Raw genomic sequence first — 14,775 nt, 5'->3', positions numbered from 1 at the left:
TCTATGAAACTAATCTCAGAATTAATTGGTAAGAAGGGGATTCTAACCCCAGTATTTGTACTGAAACTTGGGACTGGGGTATAGCTTAGTGATACAGTGCTTGCCTAGCATATGTGTGGTCTTATGTTCAATCCTCACTACCACCACCAAAAAAAAAAAAGTATATACACATATATATGTGTGTGGGTGTGTGTGTGCATTTATAAACTACATATAAAATGTATATATATATATCTATATATACACATATATAGATATATATATATATATATAAACACATATGTGTGTGTGTGTGTGTGTGTGTGTGTGTGTGTGTGTATATATATATATATATCAAACTTTTATATATCCCAGGATATAGGATGCAGCAAAAGAGCTGCCAGAAAGTATTCAAATTTTAAGGACTGCTATTTTCTACTTGTGGAAGATTATATTTTCCACAAAGGACCATGGCAGTATTTTCAGTCCCTTTCTGAACTTTTCTACTCTCCTAGAAGTTGTATCTATTTACTTTCCCTTAAAGCGATGCAGGACTTCATTGCTGTCTCATTGAATGAAATACAGCAGACATGAGTGTATTGGCTTCCTAGGGCTCTGTAGCAAACAGCCACAAACTGGATGGCTTAAAAAACCAGAAATCTAATTTCTTATGGTTCTTGATGCTGGATATAAAAAACCCAAGGTGTCAGCAAGTCTTGTTCCTTCTGGAGGCTCCGAGGAAAACTTTCCCATGCCTCTTTCCTAGTGCTGGTGGTTGCTGGCAATCCTTGACATTTCTTGGCCTGTAGATCATCATTCCACTCTCTTGCCCACTGAAAGAGAAATTAGAAAAACTACTCCATCCACAACACCTTCAACAAAATACCTGGGAATCAATCTAACAAAAGAGGTGAAAGACCTCTACAATGAAAACTACAGAACACTGAAGAAAGAAATTTTAAAAAACCTCAGAAGATGGAAAGATCTCTCATGTTGCTGGATAGGCAGAATTAATATTGTCAAAGTGGCCATACTACCAAAATTGTATTACAGATTAATGCAATTCCTATTTAAATCGCAATGAAATTATTCATAGAAATAGAAAAAGTAATCATGAAATTTATTTGGAAAAATAAGAGACCTAGAATAGCTAAAGCAATCCTTAGCAAGAAAAATGAAGCAGGAGGCATCACAATACCAGACCTTAAATTATACTACAGAGCTATAGTAATAAAAATGGCATAGTATTGGAACCAAAATAGACTTGTAGACCAATGGTACAGAATAGAGGACACAGAGACAAATCTCCATAAATATGGTTATGTCATACTAGACAAAGGTGCCAAAAACATTCACTGGAGTAAAGGTAGCCTATTAAACAAATGGTGCTGGCAACAATGGAAATCCATATGCAGCAAAATGAAATTAAACCACTATCTCTCACTCTGCAAAAAAAAATCAACTCAAAGTGGATCAAAGACATGCAATAGAATGAAAACCCTGCACCTAATAGAAGAAAAAGTAGGCCCAAATCTTCACCATGTTGGCCTAGGATCTGACTTCCTTAACAAGACTCCTAAAACAGAAGAAGTAAAATCAAAAATTAATAAATGGGATGGATTCAAATTAAAAACCTCCTTCTCAGCAAAGGAAACAATTAATAAAGTGAGCAGAGAGCTTACAGAATGGGAGAAAATCTTTATCACATGAACCTCTGATAAAGTATTAATCTCCAGGATATATAAAAAACTTATCACCAATAAAACATATAATCCAGTCAATAAATGGGCTAAGGAACTGAACAGACACTTCACAGAAGAAGAAACACATCAACAAATATATGAAAAAGTGTCCAACATCTCTAGCAATTAGAGAAATGAAAATCAAGACTACTCTGAGATTTCATCTCACTCCTGTCAAAATGGCAATCATCAAGAAGACAGGCAATAATAAATGTTGGCAGGAATGTGGTGAAAAAAGATCCACTCATACATTGCTGGTGGGACTTCAAATTGGTGCAACCACTATGGAAACCATTCTGAAGAGTAAAATTATGCTATTAAAAAATTTCTCTCTCTCTCTCTCTCTCTCTGTCTCTCTCTCTCTCTCTCTCTAAAAAAAAATAAAATAAAAAAAGAGGATCATAAGAAATGTTGTGAAGGCTACATGATATAATACAATAAAGTACATAGCAACAAGTAGAACTTGGCACATAATTATTATTTAATTAATAATTATTACAACTAAACATGTGATGAGTGTATAGAATGAGGCAGGAACTGTATCAGTCTATTTTTGTTCTAAGCGCAGACAATCTTCAAAGTAAAATTATGAATTAAATACTGGTTATATCCCGACTTAGAGATAAGTCATAAGTACAGTGAATTGCAGAAAGATTACAAAACATCTTCAAAGTCATACAACAATTTTATCCTTACGAATTCCAGGAAATGAGAACTCCTAAATGTCAAAAAAATGATGAATAAACAAAGGAAATATGATATGCAAATACAATGGAATACTATTTAGCCATAAAGAGAATGAAATCTTGTCATTTTTCAATAAAGATGGAACTGGACATCATTATGTTAAGTGAATTACATCAGGGACAGAAAAAGTAATATTAGATGACCTTCTTCATATGTGGAATTTATAAAAGGTGATGTCATAGAAGTTGAGAGTAGAGTAGTGGTTACTAGAGGTTATGGGAAAAAGTTGATCAATAAATACTAAATTATGGGAGAAAGAAATTCTGGTGTGCTATTTTGCAGTAGGGTTACCATGGATAAAAATAATGTCTAGTACATTTCAAAAAGCTAAAATAAAGGATTTTTGAAAGTTTCACTACAAATAAATGATAAATTTTTGGTGAAATAGATTTGTTTAAATTGATTTGAAGATTACAGAATTTATGTGTGTATTGAAACATCACATGGTATCTAATTAATACATATAATTTATGTTTTTATGTACTAGTTACAAAATATATTTAATTATTTTTTAAATATCAATTTTAAAAAGATCTTCAGCTGATCAGTAAGCACATTAAAGCTTGAGAAGCACTATCTAAAACACGACGGTGAGGTTTCAGCATCTACTGTCACTATAATATTGTCAGAGAATATTTAAAATATCTCATGCCTAGGTACTGATTCATTGCCATCAATGCCCTATATGTGTATTTGTCTTGTTTTTGAGTAATGAAATAAATTAATGGTAAATGATTCTATGAAGGACAGCTTAGGGTTAGCAGAACAATCATTAAGCTTACAGTTATTCTTAATCCTGAACTCACCACCAGGTATATGAATTTGAACAAATTGCCTTATCTCTCTTTTTGTCATTTCTTTTACTTTTGAAACTGTATTACTACTACCTGTGTCATAGTTGGTTAAGAAATTGGACTTAGATGATTATACCAGAATGCTTAAGTAAATCTAAGTTTGATCAAAAATAGTTGCATCCTTCCTATTTTTCTGCTTAAATTTGTGTCTCTGTTTTTTCATCCCTTTATATTTGGTACCTCTAGTTGCAATTCTTTCATTTTTTTATCCTTTGTGAATTACATAGTCATTGTCCAAAAACTTACAAATAATTCCAAGGTAATTTGTGAATAGAACCATAAATATATTATCTTGCTCTCAGTGTCTTTTTCAAGGACTTAAACAGAAACCTCCATGTGCATCCCTTCATTGTGGAAATTACCCTATGGATCTGAGACATTTTGAGACCACTCAAATTATCTTTTCATAAATCATATATATGCTATTTGGAAAATGCATTACCCTCAGGTTAGGAGAAAATAGAAAAGGACTCCTTTGGAAAAGGTATATGATGATGATGTTAATGAAACCAAGATGATGTGTTCCACTACTGTTTGTAAGTGAGCTGGAAATACATATCATCTCTGGTGTCATGTAGACCTAGGCAGAATGAAGAATTGCAAAGATTATTTATCCTCATTAGATTTTAAGTATGTGGCCATAGGCACTGCTGACACACCTGGATAAATATCCCTGTGGCAAAGGCAGACAGGCAAGTCATCAGTACTGCCATTCATCAGCATCTAATTCACTACCATTTCATAAAATGATAAAAAATTAAAAGCTTTTCTAAAATCAGAGGGATTTGAAGTTGGCTTTGTACCAGCCCCTGTAGCTATGCTCAGGAATCAGTGTTGCTTCTTCTCTTGGGTGCTAGCCCATTCCAGAATCCATGCCACCTATTGTTGCTTCTGTTTTCTATTAAAGCTTCTCTTTTTGTAAAGGGTGTGAGTAGTTGTGATTGACAAGCTATTTTTTAAAGTTGTTTAGAGTGATTTCAGATGAGGAACAAATACAGCTCTTTATTTTCAGTGTTGTAGACATGTCATCAGGCCACACAGCCTGATAGGTGGCTGATTATAACTCTAAACCTAAGTGCGGGCTGGAACTTGGGTTAGGCAAGAATGACCTGTAAGAGATGACTATCCTAAACCCTTTAGTCATTTTTTCAGACCTCTTTAGGAAATGCCTTCAAATGTGTTTGAAAAAATGCACAAAACTTGAGAAACAAAATTGACTATTTCTTGATTATATTGTTTATTTTTTTTAAAATATACTGACTAATTCATGTTTCCAACACATTGTATGAGTTGTATTTGGTAGATGGGGATTCTGTTCAACATTTAGTTCTAAATAAAAAGTCTTGTGATAAGAAAAAAATTATCTGGGACATATATCTCATCTGCACAAATCAGATCCTCCAGTTTCAAATTTATTGGTCATCTTATGAAAATATGCAATTAAAAAGCAGCTATTGATAAGACATGAAAGTTTGTAGGAGCAATGTATGTAGCTGAAATATCTAACTCTATAGAGGATCACAGAATAAATTTCACTGTAAGCCAAAAAAAATACATGTTAAATTCAGTGGATTTCTTGAAATACATTCTATAGTTTCCTTTTTTATCATTATTAGTTGTTCAAAACATTACAGAGCTCTTGACATACCATATTTCATACATTTGATTCAAGCAGATTATGAACTCCCATTTTTACCCTGTATACATATTGCAGATTCACATCGGTTAAACATCCACTTTTTTACATACTGCCATACTAGTGTCTGTTGTATTCTGCTGCCCTTCCTATCCTCTACTATTCCCCCTTCCCTCCCCTCCCCTCTCCTCTCATCTTCTCTCTCTACCCCATCTACTGTAATTCAATTCTCTCTCATTTTTCCCCTTTCCACTCACTTCCTCTTATATGTAATTTTGTATAACAAAGAGGGTCTCCTTCCTTTGCCATGCATTTTCCCTTTTCTTTCTCTTTCCCTCCCGGCTCTCTACCCTGTTTAATGGTGATCTTCTTCTCATGCTCCTCCTACCTATTCTGTTCTTAGTTGCTCTCCTTATATCAAAGATGACATTTGGCATTTGTTTTTTAGGGATTGGCTAGGTTCACTTAGCATAATCTGCTCTAGTGCCATCCATTTCCCTGCAAATTCCATGATTTTGTCATTTTTTAGTGCTGCATAATACTTCATTGTGTATAAATGCCACATTTTTTTTTATCCATTCATCTATTGAAGGGCATCTATGTTGGTTCCACAGTCTAGCTATTGTGAATTGTGCTGCTATGATCATTGATGTGGCAGTATCCCTATAGTACGCTCTTTTAAGGTATTCAGGGAATAGTCCGAGAAGGGCAATAGCTGAGTCAAATGGTGGTTCCATTCCCAGGTTTCCCAGGAATCTCCATACTGCTTTCCAAATTGGCTGCACCAATTTGCAGTCCCACCAGCAATGTACAAGTGTACCCTTTTCCCCACATCCTCGCCAGCACTTGTTGTTGTTTGACTTCATAATGGCTGCCAATCTTATTGGAGTGAGATGGTATCTTAGGGTGGTTTTGATTTGCATTTCTCTGACTGCTAGAGATGCTGAGCATTTTTTCATGTACTTGTTGATTGATTGTATATCCTCCTCTGAGAAGTGTCTGTTCAGGTCCTTGGCCCATTTGTTGATTGGGTTATTTGTTTTCTTATTGTTTAATTTTTGGAGTTCTTTGTATACTCTGGATATTAGGGCTCTATCTGAAGTGTGTGGAGTAAAAATTTGTTCCCAGGATGTAGGCTCCCTATTTACCTCTCTTATTGTTTCTCTTGCTGAGAAAAAACTTTTTACTTTAAGTAAGTCCCATTTGTTGATTCTTGTTATTAACTCTTGTGCTATGGGTGTCCTATTAAGGAATTTGGAGCCCGACCCCACAATATGTAGATCACAGCCAACTTTTTCTTCTATCAGACCCAGAGTCTCTGATTTGATATCAAGTTCCCTGATCCATTTTGAGTTAACTTTTGTGCATGGTGAGATATGGGGATTCAGTTTCATTTTGTTGCATATGGATTTTCAGTTTTCCCAGCACCATTTGTTGAAGATGCTATCCTTCCTCCATTTCATGCTTTTAGCCCCTTTATCAAATATAAGAAAGTTGTAGTTTTGTGGGTTGGTTTATGTGTCCTCTATTCTGTACCATTGGTCCACCTGCCTGTTTTGGTACCAGTACCATGCTGTTTTTGTTACTATTGCTCTGTAGTATAGTTTGAAATCTGGTATCGCTATGCCGCCTGAGTCACACTTCCTGCTTATAGTTGCTTTTGCTATTCTGGGACTTTTATTTTTCCATATGAATTTCATGATTGCTTTATCTATTTATACAAGAAATGCCATTGGGATTTTGATTGGCATTGCATTAAACCTATAGAGAACTTTTGGTAATATCGCCATTTTGATGATGTTAGTTCTTAGTTTCGTTTTTACCAGAGGGAACCTTTAGGATGAGCACATGATGGCTATAAATTACTGTTAATATGTTTCTGACTCTGCTATCCATTTCATATCCATGCATCATTTTATTGAGCTCTTTCTCCATGTACAAATATGAAATATTATTCCCTACTATAATTAACAATGGTATGCTTTCAAGACAAATGTACACTTTTTCATATCCATATGATTTTTATGCAATAATAATATGTATGTAAGATCAAAGATAGAAACTACTGTTATTTTCTTCTCTAATACTTTTATATAGGAAACAAAGAGACTATTAATCTTGAAATATTACTATGTCTAATTATCATAAATTATTACTGTTCATCATCATTCATTTCCCTTTACAGATAAAATACCTCTTGTATAGATATTCTAATATTTCCTGATCTAGACACATCTCCAGTCTTTGTAGCTGGATTCTACCAAATTTGTGAAGCTCTTAACTAAAATTGAATCTTTTCAAACATTTATGGAGATGAGAAAGAAAAAGCAAATAATTATATAGAACTCTTTAGTCTTATATATCACTCACCTATAAATAGTACTGTTTTTCTTCAAATACAATATCTGATGAACAGTTATGCATGCACAAGTGTTTCTTTCTCTCTTCTCTTCTCTCTCTCTCTCTCTCTCTCTCTATCTCTCTCTCTCTCTCTCTCCCCCCATATATGTATGGAGAACATTAGTCATTGAATACTTGCATTGAGTGGCTTCAGTGCTAAAACAATGTTTCTTCTAAAAACCTCTGAGTCTATTCTTCCATTCCTCACCAGTAGTTAGTACTGGAAGTTTTTCAGGGTCTCCTCTGTTTTAAACTCCCTTGTTCTTTTCACCTATATGTCAGAAAAAGGAGAGAGAGAATACTGAGCTACTGGCATAGTATAACTTGTTACCAGGACCAACTAGTGTTACTTCGTAAATTCAAAATCATTGTGCATGGGACACTAAAACTTAATAATGAGAACTTACATTATTAAAGATAATGCATTGCACCCCAGGAGCTTTTTTGTGACTTGTTGTGAGGAAGGAGCAATAGTTCTAAGCAATAGTTCTAAGGTCTACTACCAACACACCCAAAATGAAGACATAACAAGAGCAGAACAGAGACAATACAACAGTGAAACCTCAAACCACTGAACATATTTTCCTTAAATTGCAATGGTGCTGTCTAAAAACCCACATAAAGGAGTTCTTTCTGACTTTCTCTTTTTATTGTAATCAGTTAACATCTTAGCCATTGTATTTAATACAGATTCAAAATAATTTATTGTCATTCAAGTTCCACTGGGAACATTTGGACTTTTGTTTCCTGTCTCCTCAAAAACAGTCCTAAAAGTGTAAAACAATTAACAATAAAAGAGCTCATTCTATGAAGATCTTTCACTAGATTTTACGAGGCAATATTTCTGGGTCTCAGCTTGTTCATCTGGGAAATGAAGAGATGAAAATATTGAATGACATTATTTCTTTATTCTATTTCTAATATTCTGTGAGAGTCACAATTCAACTTTCAAGTTTTGTATCCTTTTATTGTAATAATAAATATGGGTAATAAATAAGTATGTGTATCATTGTGTTTTTCTGTCCTTAATAACATTTCTTGGCAATCCCAGCAGGGCATAGCTTTAAGTGTAATCTGACTTTTGTAAAATTTCACTTATTTTGCAGTGATGTTAAAATCTCTTCCCAACTTAAATATCAGTTTCCTGGTGCTTCATGCTGAAAAACCACTCTCTATTACCCTTATGTTACCAAGGTGCCCAACTAGTGGTAGATCTCATCATGTTGGCGATGAAGTTTGTAAACATAAGGGAATGTGAGAAAAATGGTCACAGTCGCTCTTTTCCCACTTCATATAACTTGGGTTAGAGTTCAAGAAGGAAGGAATCTTTTAAGCATCAGGAATAGAAATGAAAAAAATAAGAAATTTTATTCTTTGAGATTGATAGAAATGAAGGTGAGAACAAGCTCATTCCTAGAATCTGAGAAATCTATGTGTGTGTATAAAGTTGCATTTTGGGGAAAGGGGTTCATTTCACATCATTGATAGGAGATTGTAGCCTACATATGGTCTCTCTAAACTTTTAATCCTGTTCTAAAGTTGAATGTCCTTAATATGGCTTATAAGCTGTTACAGATCTATCCTCTGTCTTTATCTCCAGCTTTGTTCTCAACCATTATTCTTTCCTTGTTCCTAAGAGCCCCACTTCTTGCAGTGTATGATGTTGCCAGTATCAACTTCTTTTTCACTTTCTCCCACTGCACGATAATATGCATTTTCTCTAGGCTTGGACATTCCTGTAGAACTCTTTTCACAATCTTTTCATCTAGTTGAATATATTTGTTCTCAGCAGTGAGGTCAACATTTCCTCCAAAGTTTTACCCAACTTTTCTCTAAAACTGGGTACCATTCTGAAGGGGATACTGTTTGTTTACATTTTCATGTTTCTCATTCTTTTTCTATAGCAATTATACTCCTTTCTATTAGTTTAGTCCATATGAACATCCAATATTATGGTTTTAAATGCTCTCTACATAACAATGGATCTCAATTCACACTCCTATCCTGACTTCTACCTTAAATCCTAGTCTCATATTATCTAATTGCTTATTCAACATCTCTTTTGGGGGGATATTAAAAGATGGCTCAATAGTAAGTAGCATGTCCAAATAAAAATTAGAATTTTTTATTTACTTTGAATCTGTTTTATTCTTCCCAATGCTAATTAATAACAAATCAATTTCTTTCAGTTTTTCCAGGATAGAAACCTTGGAATCATCCTTGGCTTCTCTCTTTCCCTTAGACTGACAATCAATTCACCTGCAAAACCTCTTGGCTCTATCTTCAAATATGTACAAACACTAATAACTTCTTGTATCTATTACTAATTGTTAGATTTTTATTTTTAAATATTATTGATTCATATTAATTATACATAGTAGTGGTATTCATTATGATATGTTTATATATGCACTAACATAATTTGATCACTTTCATTCCCCAATAGCTTTCCTTTCCCTTCTCTCCTCCCTCTCATCCCCTCCTCTATTCTACTAGTCTCCCTACTCTCTTTACAAGATCCCCTTTTCCCCTTATTTCTCTGTATCTTCCACATATGGAGGAAAACATTTGACCTCTGAGTCTAGTTTATTTCATTCAACATGATGCTCTTCAGTTCCATCCATTTTCTCACAAATGACTTTATTTGGTTTTTCTTTATGGATGAATAATGAATAACTCCATTGTGTATGTATACCACAGTTTCAGTAATCATCTATTGATGGACACCTAGTTTAGTTCCATAACTTGGCTCTTGTGAGTTGCACTGCTATAAAACTTGGTATGCATGTATTTCTAAAGTAAATTGACTTTAATTTTTTAAAATACTTTAACTCAGTATTTACTACTGAGTGGTGGTATATATGGGTCATATAATAGTTCCATTCCTAGACTTTTGAAGAAAACAATACCCGGATTTTCATAGTGGTTGTACTACTTTGTATCCCTACCAACATCAAACACTTATTATTTCTTACTGCCTCCATTGTTACTACATGACTTACACCATCACCTTTTCTCATGGGGGTTATTGTAACAACATTTTAACTCACCTCCCTGCTTCTACTCATTGACCACTTCAAAAAAATCCTCAATGCAGAAACCTGAGTAATAAGTTAAAATCCAGTACCAATTAGACCAATGCTCCTTTTTTCTAAACAGTAATTAGAATAAAACATGATGCCCTAAAAATGGTCCATAAAACCCTGTTATCTTCTCCTCTGATTTAACATTTTACTAATTGACACTTTTTCATTGCTATTCTAGAACTACTAACTTAAAGGTTGACTTGTTCTTTAGGTATGGCAGACACTTTTTTTTTCCTTCAGGGTTTTGCTCTTCCTGTTTCATCTGACTCAAGGTAGTCTTCATTCAATAGTTGCGTGGCTCACATATTAACTTACTTTAAGTCTCTGGACTAGTGATCCCTTATAAGATAAGGAATCGTGTCTTTTTATTACTGTTATATTCTTGTGTCTGAGGATATAGTAGCTGTCATGGCAGCTGAATGAATAAACAAACAACTTTAATGCTTTCTGGGGTCAATTTCAGAATGCTATGGCTGGTTTTGGTGGCATGAAGTTACATGAATATCTTTATTCCATGCAGTGGAAGTAGATGAGTTCCTAAAAAGTAAGTTACTTTTAAAAATAATTTCTGCAGAAACATTAACATATGTGATGGTTAGATTGGAAAGAAAAATTTGTATTTAACTTTATGTATGAAAGAAAATAAGTGATTTTTTTAACTTGAAGCTCATCCGGGAATTTCATGTTTACCATGGATAACACTGTAAGTAGTATAAATTAATTCCTGATACTCAACAAGCAACATTTTGAAATACAATCCATTCGTAAAGTGGGGATTGATACTCTCTGAAGGATAAAATTTGGAATTTCAGGTGTTAGTCTTACCCAACTTAATCTTTTAGGGAATTTGGATTTTCATTTACTAGAAAATATAGCATATAAATTTTGAACAGTGCCCATATTTTCTTCTAGCTATCCTTCCTTCCGTATATCTTTTATTTCTAAAATAATATATGTAAAGCAAAAGATCTCTAAAAAAAATTGCTCTTTTCATTAACAATGATACAACCCATAGGAATAGGGAAGTGAAATTAAGAGAACAGATTTTGGCTTCAAGATGAAAAACTAGGAAAAAAATATTTGAAAAATCATACAATTAATGGAAAGTCAATGGTTCTAATATGATATTCAAAAACAAAAATGCAACTGTGAAGGCAGAATAGGCAATATTTCTAATACTTTTAAGTTTGTCAGTAAGGTCAGGTTTAATGGGAGACTTACTTGTTATGAAAACCCAAAGGATAGAAAAATCACCTAACTTTTATCAAATTTCTGCTTGAGTTTTCTACAGCAATAATAATAATAATAATAATAATAATAATAATAATAATAATAAAGCCTTTTTACATGTTTAAACTATGTTTCCAAGGACTTTGTGGGTTTACTGACTTTGAGTAGTGAACAAGCTTATAGGGTCTGAAGGGAAGTTAAATACAAACCCAGCAAAAGCAGAAAACTATTTCAAGATCTCTCAATATGTAGTAGGCATTGAATAAAAGGAGAATGCATCCATATATGTATAGAGAAGAAGAAGAATGATGTAGTATATTTCCTGAGGCCTTAGAATGACCGGTATTATAAATTTTTTTCCCTTTCTTTTTTTTTTAAATCAAAGAAGTAAAACCTGAATATATGTCTTGGAAAAGTTTTTAAAGTATAGGTATATTTAGAATGAAACTTAAAAAGAAATTCAATAGAAATTGATTCTATTGTCAATCTCACTCCCTTCTCTGGAGGTGATTACTTTTATTTTATACATAATACCTTTATTTTACTTATTTAAGTGGTATTGAGGATAGAACCCAGTGCCCCACACATGTGAGGCAAACTCTCTACCACTGAGCCACAACCCAAGCCTGAGGTGATGACTTTTTATGATTTTAAGTGAGTATCCTTCATATCTATTTCCTATGTATTTATATAAAGATACATTTTTCTGTTTCTGGGTATATTAGGCAATCCATCCTGATAGCACAATAATTTCTGTGCCTTTCTTCTCTTTTGAAAAATATGACTAAAATATTATAATTATGAATATTATTAACATAAGAAGGATGTTCATATATAATAAACAGTATTGTAGAAAATTTCAAGACGTTAAAATCATATATTGGAGTCTTTCAAGAAGCATTAGTTACCCATCATGCCAGGTTTATGTGGGAGAAGATTTATGAGAATTGAAATCTAGGGTTTTTTTTTTTTTTTTTTGATAACAGGGATTGAACTCAGGGCCACTCAACCACTGAGCCACATCCTCAGCTCTATTTTGTATTTCTTTTAGAGATAGGGTCTCACTGAGTTGCATAGCACCTTGTCTTTGCTGAGACTGGTTTTGAACTTGTGGATCCTCCTGTCTCAGCCTCCCCAGAAAATGGGATTACAGGCATGCACCATGCACCACTGTGCCAGCCCCAGCCACTTTTATTTTAATAGCTTTTAAAAAAATATGTAGTTGTAGATGGAAAGAATGCCTTTATTTTATTTGTTTATTTTTATGTGGTGCTGAGGATCAAACCCAGTGCCTCATGCATGCTAGGCAAATGCTCTACCACTGAGCTACAACTCCAGCACCCCTAGCCACTTTTTGATAGTGAGAATTCATTAACCCTAAGAAGGTGGAGGGTGAGACACATAATATTTCAGTTGAGGATAGCAGAATGAAAAAAAAAAGAGGAATAAGGTTGATGAGTATAAAGGAAAGATAAAGCTCAGAAAAATGGAAAGCAATAAGTTTGGACAGATAAGTAGGAGTGAGATTTTAGAGGATATTCATAATCAGGTAAATCCATTTTGTCTTCATGTAGATGTCAATGTGGAGCATATTCATGCTTGTAGGTATATCAGGGAATTAATCCTGATAGCACTAAATATAGTGGATTGAAGGTTTCAGGTGAGAGAGCCTTGATTCTAGAAAAATAGTGACGTGGCAGTGGCAATCATTCAGATATGGGTTGTGGGACATTTTGGACTAATATGGTGGGAATGGAGAAGAAAAATTGAAAGGATTTAGTGACAAGTTTGAGAGTGAGATGAAGGAAAAGAACAACTCAAAGATGACACCAGAGTTTTACATTTCAAAGTTGTGGTCATCTTAGAAGTAGAAAAGCTGGAAGGAAAATTGGCAATGGGCAAGGACAGAAAGGGAGGAAAGTTTGATCTACTTATAGATAAGCATGACTGAAGTACTCAGCTTAAAAAAACATATAGTTTACTTTGCTAAATTATAAAAAAATCCCTCTGTCTTTATTATCTTCCTTACTGTTCTCTAGACACTCAAATAGCAAAAAATCCATATTTAATGACAAGACAATGATTGGGGAGTTTTAAAAAAGTGCTGGGTCATGTGGGGTTTTTGAAGCTCCACAATGGTAACTATGCCTTACTAGACCAGATTCAGCATTAAATATCATAGAGGCCTCTAAAGAGTATCTTATGCCATTGTATCTCAAGTCTTTTCTAGGCCTGGAGACATTTCTTCTTTCTAGCATATTAAAGAACACTAGAGAAGATAGGTAGCCAGATGGAATAATACCTAGCTGAAGAGAGACAAGAGCTCCATAGAGGAGTCTTCATTATGTTGTGAAATTTGAAAAGAGCCCTTCAGACCCAGGCCTCTGGGGATATTACATCCCGGAATGTATCAGATGAAAAAAATGTTGTTTATATCCCTTTCACACACACACACACACACACACACACACACACACACACACACGCACATACACACAGATTTCTATCAGACAAGAGACATACATATTGGATGAAGATCTTTAGTTTAAATCCAGAAGTACATAAGACATGGCTATTTTTAAATTCCAGTGTTGCTTCTGTGGTACAATAAAGCAATTTGTCATTGAATTGAAGTGAAGTGCTTCTGACCTTTGAGCAGACAAGACACACAAGAAAAATCTCTCCCAACCCCCAACACACAGTTTCATTTCCAAAATACTGGAAACTATGTCCAGAATATTGTTTTGGAAAATAACATTCAGCTTTTTAAGCAAAGAACATCTCAATGGTAACAAAATAATCTAACCAAAATACATAACCAAACCATTACATTGTTCTAATTTTAGTGATGTTAAAAACATGTGAACTCTGAACTGCAGGTGGTTGAGTGATGTTGCTAGGCAACTTTTATTTGTATATATGAGACTGGTTCATTTGGGTCAATTCTGCATTTTGCTTAAATCTGTCATTTAAAGCAAATAGAAGGTTGGACGTACTGAATCCAATCCAATATTGATAGGTGGGTGAGACATTTACAGGTGTACATATTGTTTGGTATTCTTTTTTAAGAATCCACATAGGTATAAAACTACATTGTTACA

This window comes from Spermophilus citellus (assembly GCF_964194105.1).
Source record: "Spermophilus citellus genome assembly, chromosome: 2".
Lineage (NCBI taxonomy): Eukaryota > Metazoa > Chordata > Mammalia > Rodentia > Sciuridae > Spermophilus > Spermophilus citellus.
The sequence above is the reverse complement of the archived record's forward strand: the minus strand, read 5'-3'. Positions refer to the sequence as shown.